General features: G+C 47.1%; 1 protein-coding gene across 3 annotated transcripts in view; it reads left to right on the top strand.

Annotated features, from left to right (window-relative positions):
* TRIM44 (tripartite motif containing 44) overlaps nt 1-27,665 on the top strand; it is a 110,153-nt gene that overhangs the window by 69,066 nt on the left and 13,422 nt on the right. Inside the window, exon 5 of one of the 3 annotated variants that reach the window (XR_002086062.2) lies at nt 24,074-24,277. The exons of the other annotated variants lie outside the window; for them this stretch is intronic. The gene's annotated coding sequence lies outside the window, so the exon portion shown is untranslated. The remainder of the gene's footprint in view (nt 1-24,073; nt 24,278-27,665) is intronic. 3 annotated transcript variants of the gene reach the window in all.

Here is a 27,665-nt window from a genome sequence, read left to right as displayed (position 1 = left end):
CCCATCCGCTTTCTCCTCAGCCTTCTAAGGGCACCCTCTCTGTCTGTATTGAGAATCAAGTGAGCATATATGTGAATGATAGTATGTGAGATGCAGATAAGAAATGAGAATGATGCTCTGTGCCCTTCAGAAGTATAAAGCGTGAAGCAAGCACAATAGGATTGGATGGTACAAGATGAAGTCTTTGTATAATGGTATCTGTTAAGACATAATTGTGTTTACAACTTGAGGTTCGTATATGAGTCATTTAAATAAACACCAGGATAAATAAATAAACATTTACCAGAAGTAATGAAGGAAACAAGAAGATTGACCTTGATTCACCACCTTTACAACTTACGGGGTATGCACAGACATCTCATTTCCTTATACTGACAAGCCTGAGAGGTGGTTTTGCTGTCCTCACATTACAGATTGAGGGGACTGAGTGAGAGTAAGTGACTTGTCCAGGGTCTCCCAGCTAGAGCTGGTAGTGGAGAGGGTCCGCGCTATTGGAAGGAAGGCCTTCTTGTTCTGTATTCTGTATCTTTGCTCTCACAGCTACTTGGGTTCAAAGGATAATTCTTGTTTTCTCCTCCCTCTCCAACGTGCTTCTGCCCTTGACTTCACCTTCTCAGCTAATGGCATCATCATGTCTCAAGGCAGTAACTTAATAATATTCAATATCTCTCTTTTCTTCACACTCCATATCCAATTAGTCAGCAAATCCTGTCAGATTTGCCCTCAAGTATACATCAGATCCAAGGACTTCTCACTACCAGCCCACCTCCTGTTCCAACCAGATCCTTTCTCTCCAAGAGTCCCCCTGCCTTCCCCTTGTCACCATCCTTATCTGTCCTTCCCCTCTACCTCCAACTGCACCCTTCACATAGAGCCGAGAATGATCTTCTGGGATGTGAAGATCATGCGGTTTTGTCCACTCAGAGTCCTCCAGTGTGAGTTCTGTCGTGTCTGCAATTTGCTCCAGAGTAACTGGGGGAAAGGGAGCTTGTACGGTCCCACAAGACGTGGCTCCCACCTGCCTCTCTGTCCCCACACACCTGCCGCTCACCCCAGGCTCGCTTTAACTACACTGCATTCTTACTCTTCTTCAAACAGGTGTGACGTGTGGCATTCCTTCTGGTTTCAGGGCCTCTGTGTGGTGTTCCCTTCTGCCTGAATGTTCATTCCCAGATCTTCATACATAGCTCACTCTCTCACCTTATGTAGGCCTCTTGAGACCTCCATTCCTTACCCAGCTTTGGGTTTCTGCACATACTTATCACTACGTGAAAATATGTTATGTATGTAACTTATTACTTTCTTTCGTCCTAACTGTACAATAAGGGTCATAAGGGGAAAAGCCTTGCCTTTCTCACCACTGCATTCTCAGTGCCTAGAACGCTCTAGGCACACAGTTAAGGTTTTGAAAAAATGAATAGCTGTGCAAAATCCATGTTCTGAGTTGTGGTGGGAACCCTGGTTTGGAATAGGAAACCCTTAGATTCACTGGAAGGCATTTTCAGTCTATCACCTTGGCAGGCCATTCACCATCAGCTCTTACTGGTGAGTCTGCTTTTGTTATCCACAAAACTTCACAGAATGAGCGTAAGAAGGTCATAGAATCTGGAGTGGGAGGAGTAGGTGGAGATGAAACGAGCAAATGTGTATGCATCCTCTGAAAAGATGTGGAAGAGAAAGCCCTTATGTGACTTTCAGAGCTCTTGAGCTCTGTACCCATAAGGCTTGGCAGAGACTATTCTGGCAACGCTAAAATCGTAAGCCTAGGCCCTCTCATTCATCCTCAAACCCTGCCTAAAGAACACCAAGCCATAGGGTTCCCAAATGACGATGCAAAATAATGGTTATGCATCATAATTTTTTGCTTACAACCCACTGATAACTAAAGTATCTAGGGGCAGTTTTCCTTACACGGGGCTACCTTAACAATGGGAAAATCTTCTCTTGATTATACTCAGTCTTATTTTGTTTCCCTGAACATGCCTGTGTTTAAATAGATGAGTAACACTGTCACTTCTCAGACCAGATCTAACCTTTATGCGGTTTGGAACGGGAAGGCCTCATCCTCTGCAGCTACCAAATCGATTTAAAGGAACTGACCCTCCTGTCGTAACACTGTGTGTCGACACCACAGGGGGCTAGGACTCCTTTTGGAGACCCATACCCTGCTGTTTTTCTGCCCCTGGACACTCAGCCTTAATGTGGTGTCTGGTTCCAGCCTCCTTCTCCTCGTACCTCCTCTAAGGGGCCGTCTCGCTCACCCTCCGACCGATATAGGCACTTGTCATCCTGAACCATTTCTTTCTCACTAGAAGCTGACTGGTAATGCAGTGAAATTTCTAGTTACTGTAAGTTGTGCTGACACTTTTAGCATGAGTCTTGCAGCAATGAAGGGCCTTACCAAATAAATAAAATCTAGTTGTTCACATAAAAGGACAGGGGGATGGTTTGTGGGTGAAGAGGAAGGACCGGACTGTTCTCAGAGCCTAAGCTGCTGCTTCTAGCACCCCAGATTGAGGGGAAGAAGTATAGATGGGGAGGAACCGTTACCTGCTTCTGCAGCAGGCCCTGGAGGCAGCCTGATGGCTGGGGACACACTGTAGTCCCAGGAGGAGTTTCAGGAGAGGAAGCTGCCTCTCGAAAGTGCGGAGCTGAGAATCCTGCCTTCCTCCTTGCGCTTTGGGTTCTTTTGTTCTTCCTGACCTGAATCAGATTACAAATGTTAGATCTAGGTCAATGTAATAGTAGCAGTGTAATAGAATCCACTCACTGAATACTTAGTAAGTGCCTAGTAAGCACTAAGCGCTCTGCCTGTGTGTAAACATTGCCCTGAGCCTTCAGGCTTGGTGTTAGTGGTCATCTTTCGGGTGCATAAAAGAGAGCTAAGTAGTTAGTTAAGAAGTTCTTGTAAAGATGCGCCGGTAAGTAAAGAGCACGGGCAACAGTCAGCCTCCTTACAGGCCTCGTGGAAACACCATTCTGGACCTCGTGCCACCCTCGTGGCCAGTGTCCGGGCCACCTCTTCAGCAGCAGCTTCTCTTGCCGTCCCTCCAGGGCTCGGCTGTTACGGAGACTCCGCCATCTGTCTGCTTTTTACCCTGTACCGCGTCTACCCTTCCTTCAGGGTCCAAATCAGTTCCTTCTTTTGAATCCTCCTGTGGTCCTCCAGCTTTTATGGTTCATTTCTGGACTTACCACTTTCTCCTCCGTTTGTAATCACGTGTGTGCTGTGTCATACCAACAGCCTGTGAGCTTTGGAATGGCAACGTCTGTACTTTATTTTTCTTTCTCTCAGGAAGTCGTAGCAGGTCTGTTACGCTTTTCGCTAATGCTATACCTGAGCAGGATTTTGCCACGTTCCAGACTGGGAAAGTGACTGACCAGGACTGGTGAGCCCTTGGCCATCCCTTGGATGATGATGATCATGGCCATAATAGCTGACACTGATGGAGGGCTTACCCTCTGTTCTGAGGGTGTTATGTGTCATGATTTCATTTAATTCTTACAACAGCCCCTTAGGGGTAGAGGCTGCTACCGTCCCCATTTTCCAGACGAGGAAAATTAAACATGGAAAGATGGAATAATTTGTCCAAGGTCACGCAGCCAGTGAATGGGAGAGAACTAAGGTTTGAACCAGAGCCATCTGGACACCCACCTGTCTCGATTGCCTTCTCAAATCACCACTGTAGGCTTGCGCTGAAATAAATAAACAAAAATTTTCAATATTTAGCAAATAAATATTAAGTAAATGAAATTTCTCCCATGCACATCTACTCGAATGAGGGGTTTTAACCTAATTATTCAAGGCTAGTTCCTTTGCTGTTTTCACTTAAAGCTGCACACTTGCTCTGTCTGCTGTGTTTCAGCTTCTGGGAAGGGCAGCAAGGCGGCAGGGAGAGCTTTGGAGGGAGTAAACTGTGTTCCCAGGACTGTGGCAGAAGAGCCCCTGGAGAGGTTTGGGCAGTGCTCTTTTCCTGTCCTTGGCAAGTAACAGGCGACAGAGGTGCTAGCATGACCGTAGCCGCCCATTCGGCTTCAGACCCATGTGCCTTGTGCATGATGAGATTGGAGAGCAGCAGCCTATCTGAGCCAGCCCCCGTGCAAGCTGCTGTCTGCAAAAGCAGGGGCGATCTCAGATGTATCATCGCAAGATAGTTCCTAAAATAAACAGACTTTTTGTTCTGACTCCTGCTTTTCCAGCTGAGGCCTGGCTGTTTCCTCTTTCTTTTTTTAAAACAATCTTTCTAGAAGGCATTTCTCTTCTTCCTGCCTTTGGGTAATAGGGCTGACATCTGGGAAGAAGGAAGTGATCGACTCCTTCAAAGGTTATATCTCCACCAGACCCGAAAGTTGTTTAAAATTAAGTTGTGGCCTCTGGGGCTCTGAGTCAAGGTGAGCAGTGCTTGGGCCAGACTTCTGACTCCCACGGGGCCAGAAGCGAGAAAGTGAGCTCTTGCCCTGCATCAACCATCGTCAGTCAAGGAAACAGGTCTTTACTGAGTCTTAACCAGGTGCTTAGGCTTGTGGTAGCATGCGGGTTGCTTACAACCAAGAGGAAATGGGGAGGATAGTCAAGATTGGAATATACGAAGTAATTAGACAACAACAGTGAGATAATACAGACTAAAAACCAAATGTGGGGGCGCCTGGGTGGCGCAGTCGGTTGGGCGTCCGACTTCAGCCAGGTCACGATCTCGCGGTGTGTGAGTTCGAGCCCCGCGTCAGGCTCTGGGCTGATGGCTCGGAGCCTGGAGCCTGTTTCAGATTCTGTGTCTCCCTCTCTCTCTGCCCCTCCCCCGTTCATGCTCTGTCTCTCTCTGTCCCAAAAATAAATAAAAAACGTTGAAAAAAAAAATTAAAAAAAAAAAAAAAAAAAAAAAAACCAAATGTGTGTTTTAGACTCTCACAGTTTTAAGAGTTCTTAGAATCAGCAAGATGTACTCGTTAAACAATTACGACCTTGGGATCAGAGGTTCTGGGTCTGAATTCCTAGCCTTATACACCTAGTGCCCTATATAGCCTAGTCCTCTCATTTAAACTCCCTAGGCTTGGTTTTCTCGTCTGCAAGATGGAGATGCTAATAGTGTCTAAAATATGGTCGCTGCGAGGATTAACGAGATGATATATTTACTCAGTTAACAAAAAAGGGCTGTTGAGTGCCTTCTTTGTGCAAGGCAGCATCTAAGTGTATGGAGTTTGCACATGTCCCTGAAATCCCAGTGGCTACAACACAGGTGTTTATTTCTCTCTCATAGTCTGTGTCCATGGAGGATCAGCTTTCACTCTGCTCCCTTCTTCATTCTAAGGCCAAAACTAAGGAGCAGCTCCCATGTGGGACATGCACGCAAAGGGAAAAGAGCAATGCCAAAACCGTGCACCCCCACCCCTGTAGAGCAGGGGGTCACCGTTGGGGCAATGCACAGAGTGATTTCAGACGGAGAGAAGAGTCCTGATGGCCCAAGCATTGTTGCAGTGATCTAGGTCCTGATGGCCCAAGCATCGTCACAGGGATCTAGGTGAAAGATCTCGAAGTTCTAGGCCTGGATAAGAACAGGAGCAGTGGGGAGAAAAGGATAGATGGGGCAGCATGGGCTGGGGAGGTGGAGAGGACGTAGCAAATGACCGTATTTGAGGAGTAAAGGAGGAAGAGGGAGCTAAATCGGGAGCCCTGGCTTCCACGCCTAGCCCTGCCACGGCTTCCTCACATAAAGTCAGACAAGTCGTTGAGCTTTGCTGGCTTGCGGTGCTGGAGTGTGAACTTTAATAAAAGGGGAGACCTGAGTCTGATGTGACCCCTGAGGTTCCTTCCAGCTCTGTCCCTCTGTGGCTCTAAGACTACAAGGTCTTTGTCTCAGGAGGCCACAGACTGTGGGGACCCAGGCTGTTGGCAGGGAAAGTTGGTTTGGAAAGGAAGACGTTGTGAGAACTCCAGTTTGCATGTGTCTCAGCTCCCTGGGTTCTCTGCCTTCCACTGTGCCTCTCTGCTCATAATCTTCACTTTCTCCTGGGCTTTGTTGTGAATCCAAAACAAGAGATAGGATTTCTTTTTTCATCTCCAGAGTGGGATCTGTGGACACACAGGGCCTGAGGTCGTGGGACTTATGTAGCCGTGTGTACAGTGTTTCTCCAGTATCCTGGCATCTTTATACGCTTCTTCCAGCATATTTCATCTTATGAGAACATCTTCACCATGTCAGCCTGGGGGTCTGTTTGGGGAGAAAACTTACTGCCTCCTCCCCCATATATCCTCACGGCGAGAAACTTCTGCCAACGCTTCCTCTTGAGGGCATGCTTCTGCCTCCCTTAGCTTCTACTGGCCCCTGCCCTTGGGAAGAGGGGTAACTTGTCTGACTGGCAAGAGTCTGGCGGTCATTTGGCTTTTCTTCTGTGTTGTGCAGGGTGAATATGTTAACAGTCACTGCACTGAAAAGACAACATGGCCATATCTTTCTCTCTTCTCTTTTGCTTTCTCGGTTCACCTGGTTCAGGCAGGATGGGGATCCCTCGCTCTTCTGCTCTCCTTTGTGGTAAGCAGATTAGGAAGGAATTGCCTCTCAAGGACGCAGATAGGTCTTTGTTCCAGCTTCCCTATCTGTGGTGACTAGATGAGTGAGTCACTCCTGCCCTACAATTCAGGTAACTTTGAGATAGTGGCCTGGTGGCAGGAGGCACTTTGTGTAGCCTCAGACACGGGTCTGTCTCAGGCAGCACGGAACTTTATTAATTGGGTCTCCATTAACAAAAGTAGCACCTTGATGGCAACTTAGCTCCTTAAGTCCCTGCTGTCCTTGTTTGAAATGAGAATACAGTGAAGAAGCGGCACCATGACCTTCCACAGAACACTTTCTGGCATCATATCGCGGTTGGTAAGAGCTTTCAGACCCCCTTCCTCAGCTTTTCCAGTGGGCACGTGCAGCTGTTAAGAGAGGGGACTGCTCGTCACCGTGCATCACAGCAAGTAGTGTGTTTATGAAGCTGAGTGGCCATCAGCCAGTGTCTGCTTGACCCGGAAGCTGTGTTTCTAGGAAGCTTAGTCCAGCTCTGTATCTGGCATTTTAACCACTTCGGCCAAAATGCTGAGTTTGCTACTTTTTTCATGTGGTCATTTCAGTTAAATGACTACTTTGATTTTTCAGTATTGACTTTATTGTGCAGTCTAAGTTCACCAAGGATGACAGTTGTACCTAACAACTTTGAGGTTTTTAGCCTCTTTCCTATCCCTAGCACCAGGCAGTGTTTTGAAATATGCCTTTTAACTGGCAGATATTTAAGTCCTGACATGATGTTGGCTATCTCATGATTTAAGCCCTTGGTAAGCATTGTGCTTTATTCCGTGAGAAGAGAGTTTTGCCAACGTTCATCCTTCTGATTCTAAAAAGAGCATGGACATAATAGAAATAAACTTGGCATATTTCGAAGCTATTTTGGGGGCCTTTTCACTTTGGAACTTTCATTCATTCATTCATTCATTCATTCATTCATCCATTCGCACATTCTCTCCCTCTCTGTGCAATGTAAAAGAAGGAGATTAGTTTCCTTTTAACGGTCTCCTCCTCTTTCAGCAGTTCTGTGTTGTAAGCACAGCTTCCTAAGTGAGACTGTTGGTAATGAACAGAACCACCCAAACTAGTTCAGACAGCACAGCCGGCTTCGGCAAGGACATGGGGCATTTCACAGAACCTGATTGAAGGAAGTCTTCCTGTGCCTGGTGGAGACGGGAGTGTCAGCTGGTCGAGACTCTCCGTCTCTGTTCTTCGTCCCTGTCTTCTTCCTGCCTCACCTTCCACCTGACAGAGCAGCCTCCTGTGCTTGCTTCTGTCCCTCCTCTTCCCTTGTAATTCCAGCTCACCCTGGTGCCACTGTGGGCCCAGCTGTATGGCAGTTTTCTGATGCAGGATTCAGTACTGCCTCATCACGGGTCTCGAGAGAAGACCCAGCTAGTTCATGTCTATTAATTATCTGCCCTCGAGTTAGGTGGCCGTACCTCACCCACACAGCTTCAGTAACAAAGGGGGTGGGGGGGAGGGGAGGACGTGTGGTTTGTAGGGCTTCTCCACAGGAGGGGGCAGGGCAGCAGAGTGAGTTGGGGAAGGGAGGCACGATTGAATGAAATTCTGCTATGCTCCCCTAGAGAGACAAACTAGTGCATAATGTAGGATGACAATTTAGCTTTCCCTAACACGGTTTTTGATAATTAGACAACAGAGTGCCCATCGCAGACAAGTTCCATTTCTTATTCACCTAACTGTTTCACAGAATGAAACACTCGACCAACATACGGGTCCTAATGGCACCCCTGTCTCTCATTTGCTGTGACTTCTTGCAAGCCAGGGTATATGATAAAAACTATGAATCTGAAGTCACGGGAGTTACTGCCATCTCTTGCTAGTTTGGTGACTGTGAACTAGTTCCAACTTCTTAGATTCTGTTCCCTTATTCACAGAATGGGGTTGACTTGCTCCTCACCAGCCTCTCTGGGTGCTCTGTGAGGAGCTCATGGTAAACGTGTGTTGGATAATTTTGTGAATAGTAAAACACTATACAGATGAGTTCAGGTATTAATAAATTATGTTAGAGATGGGAACAAAGATACAGTTTTTTGTTTGGCATTTAACATGAGGTGCTATGGAATAGACCGTCTGTCATTTGCTTACCCAGGGAAGGTCGTGGCTTTAGGCAAGATCCCTAAACATCAAGTTTCTGGCTCTCCACCTTTAAGTCTCAGGGCTGTCGTGAACCACTTGGAGTTCGTTGGATGAAAGGTGTAATGAGAGGTAATAGGTGTATGCTTCTTCATCGGTGTGCATATCATCATGGTTCCTGGTCATGATAGAGGGCCTTTTGTTCATTTCGGAGGTGGAATTGTTTTAATCATTACAATGGTATTACATGGACTGTTATCTGAGGTGCTTTTATTATCTGGGTTGCTTTTAATCAGATGGTGATGGTGAGGAAAAAAACGTGGATCACAAATTATTTCCGTTTTGCAAACAAGTAAAAGAAACAATGAGTCGTAGGTCACTCAAGTAGTAAGTTGAAGAGCTAGGATTCAGTCCAGTTTCATCTGATTCAAATTCCCACATTTTTCTATGTGTCACTGGCACCAGATCTTAGAGCCCACTTTAATCCAGTGATTTCTAATGGGGGTTCTCAGATCCAAGAGGATCTATGAAGATAGAAATAAAATTGTAATGGGAAATCTTAACATTTAACTATAACAGGATTTTGAGTTATGTTAGCTATTTCCCCTCCTTCTGACCTAATTTGTCAGTTATTGATTATTTAATTAATACAAGAAAACTAATTAAATTTTCAAAAATGCTGTTTGTTAGACAAAGAGTTTCAGATTCTGAAGCTCCTGAAAGGTATATAGGGGTCATTGATGGTTAAAACGATTGTGAAATATAGTCTAATCCAAAGACTGCAAACTGATGGGTCATCAGCCAAATCTACTGTAAGGAAGTGTTTTGTTTGGCTCCTAAAGTATTTTTTATGAATACTTTTATGAATTACTGATGAGCATTTAAAACTTGGACAATTTTACCTCAAAAACCCAAAATTTTTTAAAACATTTTTTTAACATTTTATTTTTGAGAGATAGAGTGTGAGTGGGGGAGGGGCAGAGAGAGAGGGAGGCACCGAATCCGAAGCAGGCTCCAGGCTCTGAGCTGTCAGCACAGAGCCCGACAGAGGGCTCAAACTCACGGACTATGAGATCATGGAGATGATGCCAGACGCTTATTAACCAACAGAGCCACCCAGGCGCCCCAAAAGAAAACAGATTTTTAAAGCTTCTTTTGGAAATTCAAAAGTTCTGACAATACTAGATCCATATTTTTCCATGATGTTGACCAGCTGGCTTCTTAGATAGGCAGGTGCTTTCCAATTTACCAGTGTTCACCTGGCCCAATTTATTCATTTGTTTTGTGCCTTGGTCTTTTTTTTTTTTTTTTTTTTTTTAAGTTTATTAGGGAGAGAGAGAGAAAGAGCATGAGCCAGGGAAGGGACAGAGAGAGAGAGGGAGAGAAAGGATCCTAGGCAGGCTCCGCACTGTCAGCACAGAGCCCGACTTGGGGCACGAACTCATGAACCGTGAGATCACGACCTGAGCTGAAATCAAGAGTTGGACACTTATCAACTGAGCCACCCAGGTGCCCCATGTGTCTTGGCCTTCTTATGCTGCTATTTTAAGGTCTTTCATGCCTTAAAGACCTTAGACTTGTCTATTTGGCTCTACTATGTCTTTGAGAACAGGAACCACATTGTCATCTTCAGTTCAGCAAACACCATTGGCATCGTTTGGGGGTTTGGGAATGAAAAGAACAGTAAAATGGAGGTCCTACCTTGAGGAATATCACAGCTCAGCATCGTCTCTTTTTAATTCATTAAAGTACCTATCACCTTGGTATGTACAAAGTGTGGGTTCAAGACCTACTTGCTAGAATATGACCTCAGAAAGACTGAGGTCAGAGCACTGACCTGCCATTTATTGCCCACTTAAGCTATTTAAGTAAACTCTTCGGCTGCAGTTTTCTGGTCTCTTAAATGGGGATAATCTTGGTGCCTGTGGGGTGAAAAGCAGATTGAATGACCTGATGGTCATCGGGGGTTAGGCATGGTGCCTCACATTTAATAACTGCCAGTGTATGGTGACTCTGATTACTAGGGTTAGACATGCAGTTGGCACTCAATTAATGCTTGTTGAATTAACAAGTGAGTGGGCGGAATAAAGTGTAAAGAATTAAATGTGTTTAAACAGGCAAATAGCTGTCAAGGATGATGTCACCAAAAGTGTCTCTGGCAGGCCTGGAAACCACAGATTTTTGATGGCTTTGAATGTTCTGGTTTTAATGAGCCTAGAGAAAGTGCATGTTGTGGCAGAATCAGCACCCAAACTGCGGTAAAACACATTTATAAGCTTACCTCTGTGGAATAATATCAATCCCAGGTTAATACAAGGTGATACAAAGTTGAGAAGAGAGGAATAAATCTCCAGTAATCTTGCAAGGTAGACTTGTGCTTAGTGTTTTGAGAATGTACCCAGGACTTCAGAGTTGGCCTGTAGGCTAAGACTCCCCGAAACAGCAGGTTGACATTATCTCTGTGAACAAGCATCGTGGTTGCTAAGGTGACGGCCCGAATGGGAAGAAGCATTAGGCCACTTTCCCAGGGCTCCTGGACTGCTTGCTTCTCTTTTTCACAGCCTTAAGGGACAGGCAGAGGGGAATGGACTTATTTACTCTGTGTTATTACTGTCTCATATAACTGTTACACTGATCCTGTGAAACAGTTTATTATACAGATGACAAAACTGAAGCTCAGAGAGATTAAGAGACACGTTCCAATTCTCATACATCTTGTAAGCGGCAGGACAGGACTCTGGCTCTTTCCATAACCGCACAGAGCCTCTCAGAGCCAACCTCACCATCTCTAAGGGTTCACTCTGGCCATCCAACCCATTCTCATCCCTGCTCCCAAAAGGAAGCTCAAGCAAAGGCCAGCAAAGTAGATTTACTAAGTGAATACACACTGCTCACTTTCTTCTTACTCATTTTCAACGCATGATTATTTAGCAGCTACATTATGCCAGGAATAGCTGCTGTTGCAGAGGATACAGGGTGAACAAGCCAGATAAGAGGAGGTCCCTTCCTTAACTCTAGTGGGAAGAGGCAGACAAAAAACCAAAAACACTAGTAAACCACTAAATAAAATAACTTCAGATGTCAGTATTAGGAAAGGAAAGAAGGGATTTGATTGAAAAGGACTGGGGAGAAGACACTACTGTAGATAAGGTGTTCAAAGAAAAGCTGAGGAGGTCACTTCTGAGCTGAAAGCTGGCTGCACAAAGGAGCCAGTCAAGCACAAATGGGCGTGGGGAGCATTGCAGGCAAAGGGAACAGGAAGTTCAGATTAGAGGCCGGCCTCCGGGGACTGTCACAGGAAGACCACTTCACCTTTTAGACTTTTTTTCTTTTAATGTAATGTGCTTAACAGTGGAGCAATGTTTCTGATTTATAATTTGAATGACAATATTATATTATTTGATATTATTTTTCTAGATATTTCGGCAGTGGGCCTAGTAAACTTACTTTAAAAAGCCTGTGAGCTATACAAGTCAGGGACACAAGCTGGTTTGTAGGAAGAAGACACCTCTGTTTCCTGGCAAAGACCCACATACCTTAGGCTCTGCCTGGACAGTGTCACACTGCATTCGGGGATGGTAAGGACCCAGATATGGCAGGATCAGGGGGAGGCCTCCAGGAGCCCCTATCACACAGACAGCACTCGGACATCTAGGAAGGGAGCCGCCGGATGATGAGAACACTTATTTTGGTACCAAACGAGGTCATTCCCGGGATGTTTTTGGTTATCCCAATGGGTAAATTCTAAAACAACAAGGAAATTAAAACAAAAAACACTTTTTTTTTTTTTTTTTTGTTAGGAAAGCGTGGACTAAATACAGAGCATAAAATAATTTAGGAAGTAGAAGGAATGCCATGAACTCAAAAAGGTTCAAGTGGAATAACTTCCGAAACATTAAGAATCACTGCCTTGACCAGTGTGTTCCCAGCCTCTACACCCTGAACGTAGTAATAGGAATTAGAAAGCTATTTGCAGCGTTTCAGGAATATGAATGGCTAATAAGGTTAGACAGGCTATCATTCACTCCGCGCCCTTTTCGGTCACTCTTACATTGGTTCCTTCCGTATTGCAGCAAATCCTTAATGAGTTATCCACTGTGTGCCAGGTAGTATGCGAAGTGCTAGGAAATTTTTTAAATGACTAAAATAAGAATCCTTGCTGTGGAGACATTTTAAGCGTCTGGAGAGCAAAGGGACAAGTAAATGGATCATTACAAAGCACTATAACATGTACTGATAGAGGTGTTTATGGAGTGCTTTGAGAAGTCCACACAGTGGGGCAAATGCTAGCCATAGGGTCTTGGAAAGCTTCCTAGAGGAGGGATCACTAAATCTAAGTTTAAAGGACGTATATAAATTAGCCAGATGGGTCCAAGGGAATGAAATTCTTGGCACTGGGAGGATCATATACTTAGATGCAAGGCTTTTAATTCTCTAGAGTGCTTATGCATTGTATCAGAATTGTATCGGGCTTTGAGTAAAACTCTGGTATCAGTAGCTTAAGCAAACAGAGGTTTATTTGTCACACGTATTACGTTTGGAGGGAGGTGACTGCTGGCTTTGGTTCAGTAGCTAATGATATCAGTCTGCCACATGTCTCTGAGACTCCCTGGACTTGTTGCCATACGATCAAAACGGGGCTATGGCTTTGGGTATCATATCTGTGTTCAAGCATGAAAAAGGGGTCAGAAAAACGGCCATGTCTGTCTTAATCAGAAAAGTGAACATCCCCCACCCAAAGCAGAAGACTTATTCTTCTGTGTCATGGGCTTAGACCAGGCTACATTTCCCCCGCCTCGCCCTGCAGTGTATGCACATACTTAACCCTTCCACCCTCCAGAGTGGAAACCAGCAAGGGAAGCAAGTTAGCAATGACTAGATCAACCAAACAGTGGTCTGCCAAACACATTTCATTTTACTTTTCCTCATGATAAGCTCAAGAGTAGGAGAAGCAGGTGTTCTTGGCTCCACTTCACAGAAGAAGAAACTGAGATCGTGAAATCACAGAGCTGTACCTTTATTTAGCAATAACAACAACAGCATGAAGGCTGATGTTGATTGTGTGCTTATTACACACCAGATTATGCGAAGCACTTTACATTGTTCTCTCATTTCGTCCTCGCAGCCCCAAGAGGCAGGCTCTCCTTACTTGATAGATGAGCAGTCTGAGGTGTAAGATGTTGACATAACCTGCACAGGGTCACAGAGCTAGCCTGGAGCAGAGCCGGGATTCCAGCCTCAGTTCTCCTAATGCTCTTCTTGCCTCTTCTACCTGGAAACTCTCCGAACTTTCTCCCCACGGATCCAGTAAATGTGCCATCTCACTGACATTGCCCAGAGCCCTTGAAGCCATCCCATGCCCCTGTTAGTCTTGTTAATTTATTTGAGCCACTCCTGTTTCTTCATTATTGCCTTTATGGACAGAGAATCCAGCAACACATTATTTCAAATGTTCTGCCATTATGAATGCATTTCCTTTCATTGTAATAGCACCGACCATAATGAGTACATTTTGTATTCGTGCAGATGTCACTGGTGTTTTCGATGCTCCATTCTAATTTATGTTGGAAAATGAATACTTAAAGTATTGCCCAGGCTCCCATTACTCCAGAGGAAATGAGGGACACCCGGTGTGTATGCATATGTTTTTGCATTCATGCAGCAGATAGAATGTTTTGGTCAGAATGAATTGTGTGCCTGAAATGAGTCTGGCCCTTTCCTGGAAGGACACACTGGAGGTAATTTGCTGTGCCTATTGGCAAACCTGTGCAAGCAGGTTTCTCTATGAATGAGTGTCTGGGCCTACTGAAGGGACACAAATTATAGTCAGATTTTGTTAGAAAGGGTAGAGTGAAAGCTTAGCTGATTGAGGGATCCAGGTCCTGGGGTATCCCGAGAGCTTGCCTTCATGTGCACAGCCTGCGAGGTTGCTGATGTGTTCAGTGCCAACAAATCACCCCATCAGCCAGCCACACACTGTTATAGCCTTTTTGACATTGAGGGTGAGTAATGAGACAGGCCCACTGGGGAGCAGAAGGTGCTTGGTTCGGGGCTAGTTGTGTGAACTGATCCTTACCTTGAGAGACTATCTGTGAGATGGAGGGATGATGGTAGGCATAGAGTTTGAAATGCCAAATTGTGGTAGAGTGTGGCTTCTTTGTGGAGAGAGGCTGAAGTATTCAGCTGTCCAAGAAATGGTTTTCCCTACGTTTGAAACAATATGTGGGCCATAAGTCTCTAGACATCGGACCTGTCTGTTGGGGATACTTAGGGTGGTATCTTTTCAGATACATCTATGCCAAACATACCCTTTCCAAGGCTTGGTATTGAGGTGGTTACAGGGCACCCTGGAAGATAGCATGTGAGCCCCATTATTAGGAATCTTCATTCAGGGCTTCTAGGAATTCAAAAGAAGCTGACTTGGTGGTTTACAGAAGAGTAGCCTAAATTTCTGTCAAATCCCACATTTTTATATCACACCTATTCCAGTTGCCCTTTAGTAAAAGTTGTGTGCTCAGTTCAGGACTCCTGACTTCATATACGCATGTATATACAGTATGCACATAGATTGGGGGGTCTGGAAATGTTTTTCTTTTAGCAAAAAAGGGAAAGACCCTTTCTAAAATTTGGTGTGGGGGAGAGCAACATTTTTATATCTAAGTGATCTTAAATCTCACTAGCTTCTTATTGCTAAAAAAGAAAATCTATCAGAATCTAGACTGTAGCATTTCAATATTTGTCCTTTTCTGTTTCATAGGCAGTGCTTTCCCCTCCAAGTTTCTGCAGCCTTAATTTTTGCACAATTCATCACCTGACTCTTCTGTCAATACTTAGAACACAGACTCGAAAGAACTAGTTTTTCCAAATCTTTCTAGAAATACGAACCCAGAGAAGACCAGTGCAGTAATCTTAAAGAAGTTATTGTTCTTTACTTCCTTGATGACAAAAATCTACTAACACTGTCCTCTATGGAAAATTCCATTTTACAGGAAATTCTGTTGGACCAAATACATTATTCAAACACGAATGTACCTTGGGGCGCCCAGGTGGCTCAGTTGGTTGAGCGTCCGACTTTGGCTCAGGTCATGATCTCATAGTTCATGGGTTCGAGCCCCATGTCAGGCTCTGTGCTGACAGCTCAGAGCCTGACGCCTGCTTCGGATTCTGTCTCCCTCTCTCTCCACCCTTCCCCTGCTCACACTCTGCCTCTCTCTCTCTCAAGAATAAATAAACACTTAAAAAAGAAAAAAAGAAAACACCATGAACGTACCAGCTCTGAGTTGAATCTCTGAGTCCCACATTCTCTATTATTACAAAGTCAAATGCCCATACTGCTCGCCGCATCCTCTCCAAGAACACAGCAAGAGGCGAACACTTCAGAGCCACAAGGCTGGGCAGTCTGCCCCATTGCTCACCATTTCCTCAGGGGTGGTGACTTGTTTTTTTGTTTTGTTTTTTGTTTTTAGTTTTTATTTATTTTTTGAGAGAGAGAGAGAGAGAGAGAGAACAGGGGAGGGGCAGGGAGAGAAGGAGAGAGACAATCCCAAGCAGGCTCCGCGCTGTCAGCGCAGAGCCCGACATGGGGCTCGAACTCACAAACCGGGAGATTGTGACCTGAGCCAAAATCAGCAATCAGAGGCTTCACTGACTGAGTCACCCAGGTGAGGGGCAGTGATTTCACTTCTGCCCCGGGGGCGGGGTTGATCTGAAGGGAGTGCAGAAATGAGGGTGCAGATAGAAGCTGTCTCCTAGAGCAATGGCTTCACGTCTCCTCCTCAGACAGACGGCAGAAGAAGTTGCAGTTTACCACCAGAGCGCTTTGGAATCTGAAGTGTAGGAGACCGAAGCCCAAGAACCTCTGGGTCTCTGCACCGCTGTGGGGCCAGAGTGAGGAGCGGGGGTGAGGACACAGTATCAGCCTGGTTCTCTTCAGTTCGCTGCTACCTGCTCGGTTAAGCTGGCGGGCAAGCCCGAGAAGCAGCCTGAACTGCTCTCTGGGGGAGCTGCTGATCTTAAGAGAGTTCCTCTAGCAAATGTGCCTTCAGGGGACCATATAACCAGATGCAGAGCCATTTGCGTTAATTCATCCTACACATGTCTTTTGCCTCCTGAAATGTTCAAGGTTCCTGCCATATGCAGACACAAGCGTCTGGTCTCTAAATAGCTGTGCGCGTAGTCCACTCTAAGATGATTGGACAGCCGGGGGACCGGCCCCACAGAGACTATGGCTCCCTCTTCCCTGGACTTAAGTTGTCTGTACTTCCACTGCCATCCTTTGGTTACAGTTGTCCTTAGCCATGAAACAAATTCAGGGTCTTTACATTTTTCCTCAACAACAAGTGGCACCTACTGAATAAGAACAGGTTGACACCAAATCTTTGTATTTTCTAAAACTGTTCACTGAAATAAAACCATTTATAATAATAGCCATCATTTATATGGACCTTGTGCCAGATACATGTTGAGGGCTTTAATAAGTTATTTTATTTAGTACTCACAACTACTCTACGACGTAGGGGTTCTTGGACCCATTTTACAGGAGGGTATTAAAACGCAGAGAGGAAAGTGACTTTCCCAAGATTCTAGTATCTACTTACTTCAGAACCCAGTCCTTCCCTTTCAGATGGTTATTGCCAACTAGAAGAGTGAAGAAAGATGTCATCAAAGAGATTCTATTAGCCCACTTAAGATAGATAGGTTTCCTCTTACTTTAATCAGGTGGACAGGAAAGGCCATGGTGCTAGAGCTAATTAACCCAGGGGTGACAGGTACCAACAGGTAGGTCAGCACAATGCACACCTGGCGAGGGTCGCTGCCCCGCCCGACATTCTTTTTGGTGGGAAGAACATTGGTTTTGCAGTTGGGCAAATCCGGGCCCCAGAGGTGATCAAGTCACTGGCCTCTCTGAGTCTCAGTTTTCCACATCTGTGAAACAGGGCATCATAATGCCTTCTTCCCAGAGATGTGGTCCAAATGGGATGGGAGAGTGTATGTCGCTGCCAATTGTAATGCGTGCTCCTTGGATAATTTTTTTAAAGTTTATTTATTTATTTTGAGAGAGAGGGAGCTCAAGCATGGGAGGGGCGGGGAGGGGGGGTGGGGAGGCGGTAAGAGAGAGAGTCCCAAACAGGCTCCATGCTCCTCATGGAGCCCAACGTGGGGCTGTCTCATGACCACAAGATCATGACCTGAGCTGATATCAAGAGTCAGACGCTTAGCCAACTGAGCCGCCTAGGTGCCCCTCATTAGAAAAAAATTTTTTTAAATACATGGTTGCTTAAAATGTCATTTTACTGTGTATTAACAGAAGGTTTCCCAGGCACCCTGAAGCGTTTTGGCCCCGGCCGGAGAATGGTGCGATCCAGTGCTCTGCAGTTTCCCCAGAGGCGGGTTCATTCTTCAGAACCAGTTCTAATTTTTATGGCCTGTTTTTCCCTCCAAGGTGGGAGGTAGGCTGAAGCCTTCCCTCCTGCCCTTTCTATCCTATACCCTCCCTGAAGAATTCTCCCACCTCCCTTTTGTGATTTCCTTAAGTGCTTTTAATGGCCGCTTGACACTAGAAAGAGATTCCCAGCAGGCACTCCATCTGTAATGGCTGCTGATGTGAACTTGCGGCTGACCTCTGGGAGAGCAGTGGGGGGTGAGCAGGGAGTCAGGCTCTGCTCCAGCAAAGCAGGGTGGTGGGTCCCTGAGCAGCCGGCAGGCAGCTGGAGGAATGGCCGCAGACATTTGCTTCACACCTTTGCCACCTCTCTCCTGCACGTCCGGAAGTGTCCTCGGCAGAGGATTATGGTATGGGTAGACCCCCACATTCTTGACACCAGCCACAAACAGAGCAAAAACAAAAACAGTGCACAGAGGGCTGCTGGAAGTACATTTCCGCGGTGGCTCTGGGTCGGCGCTGTGAGGAGCGGTGCGGTGTCCTCAGGGTCATCTGCAGTCGCCAGCGCCAGCCAGCCATTATTCCACCGCCTGCCACCTGGGGGCCCACACTGCCTCCCACTCTTTTTTAGCCTTCTCAGTATGACTGGCTTCGTCAAGGGGAAGGTGATGAGGTGCAAGAAATGGAGGAAAAATGCAAATCCCTTGTGTCTTCATTTCGCAAATAGACACACAGCTGCTAAACAGGGTTGTAAGCGGTTAGTCATAATACGTGCCCTCGAGCAACAGCTCACTGTCTAGAGGAGAAAAAGCCAAGTATCATACGGGGTTAATACCACCCCAAGAGACACGTGTGGTGGCCAGCGACCAGTGCCGGGGAAACAGATGTCACATTAAGTCGTGTGTGACTCTCTTGTACCTGCTGGGCTGTGCCCTAAGCCACACAGCCAGGACTTTATAAAGAGGCCTCTGTGCCCACCACTGTTCACAGCCTCCTTCCTGACCTCTCAGCCCTGCTCACCTTGTCCACTCCCGAGCCTTCCTGGACCTTCTGAAGTTTGGACCTTGTAATGGATTGTCCTGTTCATGGACCTGGCTCACGACTCAAGGCTGTCCCTCTGCCCCTCTTGCCAGCTCCGACCCTTGCCCTGCGTCCGTGGCAGTTGTTCATGCATATTTCCCCACGCAGGCTGCTCCTAGGTCTGCTGGTCTCACCAGCCCCTGGGATTCTACATTTGTACCACCCCCCGCCCCCCTACCGTGAGCAGGGTCACCGCCAAGTCCCAGGCTCTGTGAGCCCGAGAGCTGAATGCTGAATGGCCTGTGCAGGCCAGAAGGGTCGGAACACCCTGCATGGAAGACGTAGCCTGGAAGGCTGGTTCTGATTTGGGCAGGGAAAGGGAGAGGATATTGCTATTCCAGGCTGGAGCAAGAGAGGCCCTTGTTATGACTTGTTAACAGCTGTTAAAGCCGTCAGTGTGAAGGAGGAGTTTAGAACTGGAGCTGCCACAGAGATTTAAGGATTATCTGTGGATTTCAATGCCATTACTGTTCTTTACTGGAGGGCAAGGGAAGGGGGGAGGTTGGAACGAAGGAGAAAATAAAGCCTCTAGTGCAGAGTTATGTCAGATTCATGGAGTTTTACACTCCTCCCCCAGACAGTTTTTGCATTCCTATGGTAGGCCTGATTTGAGAGTCTGGTCTTAACCCCTGGCAGGAGTGCCCTTTATAAAGCCTTGATATGACCGTTCATTCCAGTTAAGATGAGTAAGAGCTAAGTGGGTGATCATCTTTTCTTTAACATGGACCGTGGTTCCCGCGGTGGTTGCTAGGCCCCTACAGATAATCTCACCCCGTTTCCAAAGCCTGGTCTGCCATCCTCTCCACTGGGCAGGAAGAGGCATGTGATTAGCCACCAGAGTCCTCCGGCCCCGCAGGGCTCCAAGGCCTGTCGGACATCAGATGACATCATAAGAGCAACAACAAGAGGCAAAGGATGGGTTAACCTCATTGTGGCAGACATTTTACAACATCTACGCGTGCCCGATAATGACAGCGTATACCTTCAACTTGCACGGTGTTACGTGTCGATTATATCTCGATAAAGCTGGGGCGGGGCGGGGGGGGGACCAGACTCCAGAGAGCTTGGGGAAGCAGTTTGGGAAAGCACTGTCTTCCAGCTGAGCATAAAGCAAGTGGTTCCATAGGCTCTGCTGAAACTCTATCTACAGAATTGTCATTTTTTTAACCTTTTTTTTTCTTTCTCGTGTATATTTCAGTCAAGGGCCCTAAAAATAGTTTTTAGAGAGGAGTGGCTTTATTGTCTCCCAGCAAATGTTTTTTAATTTAAAAACAGGCCCTGAAAGAATTCTCTCATCTTTTCCCCAAAGTGGTTAGCTGGCATATTTATTTCATTGTCATTCCCTCCCTCCACCCCTCAGTGCCGGGTGGAGTGAAGATCGCAGTGGAATGTTTTAAACAGTGAGTGGGTGAGTGGGCGGGGAAAGCACAAGCTCTCTACACTTCCTGGTAATGTCTCATGCTGGTGTAGAAGAGCCATCAGACATGTGTACTATCCTATACAAAACAGAATTCTGATTGGGACGCAGAAGTGAGAGCCTGAGCTGTCATCTGATCCAGGAAGGAGGAAGGGAACGGAGCAACGTGGAGTGAAAGTCTGCTAGGTCAGGCACTATCTTGCACACCGTTTCCTGAGAAGAGCGGTTACTTAATGAGCATTTACCATGTGCCATATGCTTTTACATTCATAAAGGACCTGGAATCATCGGTCCTATTTTACAAATGAGGAAACTGAGGCCCAGTGGAGTAAGTTTTGCCCAGGGGACCCAGTTAATAAGTGGAACGACTGAATTCAAACCCTGATTTCTCTGTCCTTCCTGCTCCTCTCAGTGTGAAAGCCAGGGTGGAAAAAGTCTGACAGCAGGGAGCCATCTAGATTGCGGACAGATGCCCCTCAACTCTGCAGCTTTGGAGGGTGACTGGGCCTTCCTTGATACTAAGGGGAACATTCCCCTGATGCTTTGGGGCATTTGGATTATCTTGTTCTGGCTGGCCCCAGTGGAGAACAGTTGCTTTTCAGGTATCATGAATAAATGTTCCGACATCTGATTTATGTTGGGCCATAATCAAGATGTTCTGCAGATGGATAGAACAGGTCTGACGAGGTGGGACTGTGTCATTTGAGTGTTACAGCAGAGCTGACTTCAGAAAGAAAACAGGAGGAAGGCAGAAGATGCCTTTAATAATCTTTATCTGCATCCTTCAGCACCCTGCGCTTACACCCTAGTCCTGGCCCTGTAAAAGATGATAATTTCTCTTTCTCTCACAAAACTTAACCAGCTACCTTGTCCCGTCAGCTTCTAAGATGTCAGCTGGCTCACCCAGAAACTCATCTGTGCTCAAGTGGCATGCAGTGGTCCCATGACCTACCTTTGTCTTACAATAGCTACTAAGTTTTTCACTCTAGGGACTCAGCCAAAAGTGTCGTACCTCAGACTAAAGGAACAACGTCGATAAGGTCTTCAGGTTTAGTGGCTTATGGGGAGATCTTTTGAACATGACAGGGGCCGTAGCTGCCTTTTCCATGATGTCGTGTTGGGTACCTGTGACTTTCCCCGGTGCCTAGGGCAGCCCTTTGACTCAGAGCAGTGGGCTTTGTTCAGCCTTGAGAGTGGGTGATGGCATGCAAAGAGCGGAGACCTGCAGCACTCGTTCCTCTTTTCTCTCTTTGGTCTGGCTCTCCGGTGTGGTGTGTCCGTGCGCTTTGGGTCATCTTCCTCTCTCCTGGCCAGACTGGTGCCCTCTCTCATCTGACGGCACTGACATGGAACCTGGGGAGAGCCTCTTGCAGGATTCGCCGAACGTAAATTGGATGGGATGTTCTCCTTGGCTGTCTGTCTGCATCAATGGAGCAGATTCCTACAGTCCAGATCTTGGCTGTACCGTGAGCTTTTGGAACATTGGGGTAGGGATAGCTTTCTTACCTTCTCCACTTCCTGGGGGACGGGGGGACTCCTAGCAAGAGTGTTTACTGCAAGGGCAGGGATAGGACAGAGTAATAAAGAGGCAGGGAGCCAGGCCTCTGTCTGACGGGTTCCTTTTTCTAAACCTCTTCTTAGTTATGCTCATTTCAGAGAATATAAGCTGGCCGGAGATGCCTGAGTTGTTCATTAGGCATAAGACACCACCTTGTAGTTTACTGTTTCCCTATTTCAGAGCCCCCTCACTGTCCCTGGCACAGGCCTTCGACTCCTGGACAAGTGAGTCTGGCTTTGGCAAAGAGGGAGTCGTGGGCTCTGCTTGGGAGCAAGCGTCTGTTCACTCCAGACCCCCAGCATCATACATTGGCAACTGTAGTGTCCATCCAAGGGGAGTCTTGGACTTGCTCTAATGGTGCATAATCACATGTGAGCAGCTTGATGCCTGCCTGGCCCCCATGCAGGCTTTATATTGAGTTACTGCTGGGTGTGTTTTTTCCCCTAAAATTCTGCTTGCGCTGCCTTGGAGAGTGTCACACGGAACCCAGGCTGAATATTCTAAACATAGCCCTGGTTCACGTTGTGGAGTGCTGGCCGTGTGGCAGACGCCATGTGGAGCCCTGACCCCCTTCTTGTCTCCTGCTTTTCCCCACCCACATCCCTCCCATCTTCTTGAGAGATGCTTTGAACATGACCCATGAAGATAAGTGTTAGGAGCTGCTGCTGAGATGCTCTTTCCCTCATGCACCCTCTCACACGTTATCTCCAGCCGCTGGGAACCTCCCACAGCTCCCTGGACATGCCGAGCTGCTCCACATCTTCAGGAGTTTGTTCAGGCTGTTGCCTCCACCTGGGGTGCCCTCCTTCTGGCCCCGTAGGCTTCCTGGAAACTACCAGTCCATCTGTCAGCACTGAGTGGCGGTCTTTTCGGTCTCTGTGAGCAGAATTTACCATCTCTTCCTTGTCTCATAGCGCATAGGCTGCATTCTTTGCCAGTCCGTGAGCTCCAGCCAAACCCCCTGTTTTTCCATCACCGGCAGGCAGTAGGGGCTCAGCCGCCGTGAGATGAAATAGAAGCAGTTGGCTTTGGGATAGGAGTACTATGAAAACTGTTGAAGGCGGTTGAGTGCTCGTTACTTGTCAGTAAGTACATTAAACGCCCTACCTATGACCTCATTTAACACTCCTGGCAACTCTGGAAGGGAGATCCTGGTATTTTCCCTTCTTGAGCTGCCCTCCGGCACCCATGCGCCCGTCATTCTCTGCCCCAGCGTCCTGCTTACCTTCTTCACAGTACTTTCCTCTATCTGAAACGATCTGTTTCCTTGTTTCTCGGTTGTCTCCTTCACCAGACAGGAAGTTCCATGAGAATGGGGACCTTGTCGGTCGTGCTCACTGCTGCAATGCCAGCACTAGTACAGTGCCTAATACACCGTGGGCGCTTGGGGAACGTTTGTTCGCTGAAAGAGCAAAGGAGTGAATGAAGACGCCCCGTGTCACAGATAAGCAGATTAAGGCTTAGAGAGGTTATCAGATAGCTTTGCCAAAGTCACCCAGCTTAGAAGGGCTTGGATGGGAATCCTGGTTTTATTCCAAAGTGGACGATCCTCACAGATGATATGACCTTCGTTAGGCATTTTCCAAGGAGACAGATCTTCGTGTTCCTAGGAGAAAGTCTGCTTTTCTGTTGGATACAGTTACTGCCTTGAAGGCCATTCTTTCCCATCTTCCACTTTACCTGCTAAATCCTTTCTCCTAGGCCAGTGCAGGTTGTGTGAGGTGCTGTGTGCCAGCCGTCAGATGCCTCCTAAGTGCCAGGCGTGTTGCTAAACACCGGGGATAAAATGGCGAATGAGAAACAGATTCAGCCTCCCAGGAGCTCAAGTGGCAAAGACACATTTATAATACAACCGCATGAGGGCTGCGCTGAATCCCTGAACCCCTGGAGGCTGTGGGGGAGAAGCAGAGATCTGTCAGACCACCTTCATCACTGGCTCCCTGCAGGCAGATAAGGGGGTGTCAGCCCAGCTTAACTCAGATGTTCTCCTCTAGGGGGTAGAGCGGAAATCGGCTGAAACCTTGAAAGGAGCATCCTAATTAAAAGGGTAAGAGGTGGATGCCTCTGACCTCAGGACAGACAGGATTGAAACTGAAACCAGTGTCTGACCCAGAGACATCCTGCCCTAAGTCCCCGGGACGGTGTCTTGGTGGCGGGCCCTTTGGCACGACTGTTGGCTGGAGCCCACAAGAACCAAGGTGAGCATCTGAGGGAAATAGCGAACTTGCAGCCAGGGTCCTACAGGGAGGTCACAGGCGGAGAGACTGTCGGGATGCCTTACAGCAGGGAGGAAGGTTTCTGGTCTTTGATGTCCAAACTGGAGTGTCAGTGTCCAAGACCTTGGACAGATCTTCAGCGGTCAGCAGAGCTCACCGCCCGCGCCACTGGGAGCGAGGAACACAGCCAGGCTGACTTCACGTGCACCCTCCTGTGCCGCTGTCACCCATCACCGAGTCCCCTGCCCAGCCTTGGTCGCAGTTCCAACTCCACCTACCTGTGGGACTTGGGGATGTCACTTCGTTTCTCTGTTCCTCGTGTTTCTTCGTCTGTAAAATGGACTGCTAGTGCTGTTAGGGCTCTTGCTACAAAAACTGAACGTGAACATGTTGGAGAGGGATTAGTTCAGTGCCCAGCAGATAATAACGATGGCGTCCACTTAGTGAGTCCTTACACGTGTCACTATCTTCATTTCACAGATGTGGAGACGTCGGTTTAAAGAGGCCTCCCACCCACGGTCTCATGCTGATGTGTGTGGACTGGGGCCTTGAGGCCCTGTCTCCGGTTCTTAGCTGTGTGCTTTTCCCACCGTCCCTACCATCACAGTGGCTATCCCTGCTCTCCCACTTCTGGACCCATGCCTCAGCTGGTGTTTCTACAGAGGGAGGGAGGAGAACCACGAATAAGGCCCCCTTTACTTCCACCTTGGCCTGCTTGACTCTCTCCCTCTGCACACCATTAGGGGAAGGGAGGATAGCTAAAGTTGAGAACCCAGACCTGCCTTGAGCACAGCTCACAGCTGGATTGTGGAGGGCTGGAAGTTGCCAAACATGCAGCTGTTTTATAAGGAGGCCAGATGAGAACATTTCCTCACGCGGAGGAATTGGCCCTTCAGATTTCCTTGCTTGGGGAGGACTGGACTTGAGCTTGCTTCTGCTTTGCCCTCAGTGACACAGCATTCCTTGGACATACCCATCCTTTACCAGTAAGGCTTAGTCATTTGTAAGAGTAACCATGTCTGATACAGCATTCTCAGCCACACCTGGTGCCTCCCCCCACCCCCTTGTGGTTCTGTGTGCCCAGTGATTGCAGTGACAGAAAAGAGATAGAGCTCGGGCTCACCTGTAGAAATCAGCTGTCTGTGAGATTCCTGGGAAGTTTCTCTGAGACTGGCAAGCTGCCCGCAGTTAACCTGGGAAGGCTTGGAAGGTTTCTAGAACAATAATACCTCAAGGAGTTATTTTCATAATTCACTGGGTCATTCATTCAAAAAATATTTGGTGAGGTTTCCCTGGTGTCAGGCACATTATCCGGTACTGGTGATACAGCAGGGAACAAAATACTTAAGGCCGCTTAGCATCTTAGAGTAGCTTTAGGTAGTGACAGGTGCCATGGAGACAATACAACAGTCTGACGTAATTGTGCAGGGCTGGGGTGGCTGCTCTAGACTGCTTGGTCAGGGGAAGCCTCTGAGAAGGTGACATTGAAGCCAAGACCTGAATGTTAAGGAGCCAGTCACTCCAAGCCATGAAGGGAAGAACTTAGGGAATCAAAGAGCAATGCCAAAGCCTTCCTGCAGGAACAGGCAAAGCCAGTGTGGCCAGCAGGTGGCTTGAAACGGGTTAGAGAGGGAGGCAGAGGCCAAATCGTTCAGGGATTTGGGAACGGTGGGCTTTCTTCTAAGGATATGGGAGGCCATTAAGGAGTTTAAGTTAAGTGCGGCAGCGCCATAATCTGTTGCACATTGAGAAGTATTACTCTGAATGCAGCTTGAAAACTAAGCAGTAGTGAAGTAAGGGTAGAAGTAGGAGGACCAGTCAGAAGGCGAGGGCAGTAGGTCAAGCAAGAGGTGGTGGTGGCCGTGGAGAAGAAGAGGGAACCAGCATGGGATGGATTCTGCAGTGCAAGTCAGCAGAACTTGCTGGTGGACTCGATGGGATAAGGAGAGGGTGCTTCTAATGTTCTGAGCACAACGGTCAGCACATATGATGCACTTAATAGGCTCTAGCTGTTTGCTGCCATCATTGACAAATGGCCAGTTACCGGACACCAAGGGAACAGGCCCGGAATTCAAGGAATCTTGAACCCATTCAAATGATGGCATGACGCCTACAGCACATGTGTGACGTCCATGTTGGCTCTTCTCTTTGTTAATAGATGGAATTCTTAGAGAAAACAGGGCCTGCAAGTTTGACAGTGTATTCAGGAACCAGAAATGTTGATTTCCAGTTCATCTCACCGTCATCAACTCACTGTATGAGCGTCAGCCTCTCTTAGGCTTGATTTCTTCATCTAGAACTATGAAACGTATTGAGCACTTTCTGTGTGCCAGGTACCATGCCACGCCAAGCACTCTGTATATGCTCATCTCCGCTTAATCTTCCCTGCAACTCTTCCAGGAGAGCACTAAATTGTTCTCCATTTCCAGGTAGGAACACTGAGCTCACGATCCCACAGCTAGTAAATGGCAAAGCTGTGACTCAAACCTAGGTGCTTCTTCCCTTAAATCCACATTTATAACCCTCTGTGATATAAGAAGCCACAGTGGGTCTTGAGAATTGGTTTGCTTCCAGTTTTCAACTTCCGGACCTCAATTCAAGGTCACCGTGGGACTCAAAACTACTGAGAACTAATCTGGAATACTTAAAAAAAAAAAAAAAAAAAAGCCCACAATTCATACAGAGATTAGAGATTAGTGTCAAGTATGTATTTATTTATTGATCCTTTCTCCCTCTCCCTTTGGTAACTTGTAAGATACAGCAGCTGAGGCAACAGGAAATTTGAAGTCCAGCGTTTTATGAAATCTTATGTTTAAGATTTCTGTGGAAGGAAGCTGCTTGAGTGAGATTTGGTTTCCATTATTCACTTGCAAGAAAAGATGAGAAAATGGGGTCAGGGGGATTTCCTGAAGGGGCAGGGAGCAGGGAAGGTAAGCCCTTGGGCTATTTTCTGCTTCCAGCCACCCCACCCTCTAGAGTTGCCTGGCTCCTAATAGGGGTTTAGGAAAGGTTCCCTTCCAGTCCCCACCACTGGAGGTCATCAGTTATGTGACATCCAGTTGTGCTGGGGGAAGAAAGGGAGGCTGGGGGAGGCCCACAGAAAGACAGAGAAATGCCCCCATGGCATTTTCCTCTTGAAGTTCAATGGGAAACTGAATAATAACATGGAAGCCATTTCAGAGACGAGATAAACACACACACTCATGTACGCTGTGTGCACACACACCCCCATTCTCAGACACTTTGCAACTGTCCAGTGTTGGCAAGAGTGTAGGGAAAGGGGCACTCTCATACCTATATGAGTAATGATTGTAACTCAGCCTCAGATGATTTCTGAAGGACAATGTAACAATCGTATATCAAATGCCTT

Source organism: Panthera pardus, unplaced genomic scaffold (genome assembly GCF_024362965.1).
Source record: "Panthera pardus isolate Hobbes unplaced genomic scaffold, ASM2436296v1 HiC_scaffold_12, whole genome shotgun sequence".
Lineage (NCBI taxonomy): Eukaryota > Metazoa > Chordata > Mammalia > Carnivora > Felidae > Panthera > Panthera pardus.
This window is presented reverse-complemented; position numbering and strand designations above follow the sequence as displayed.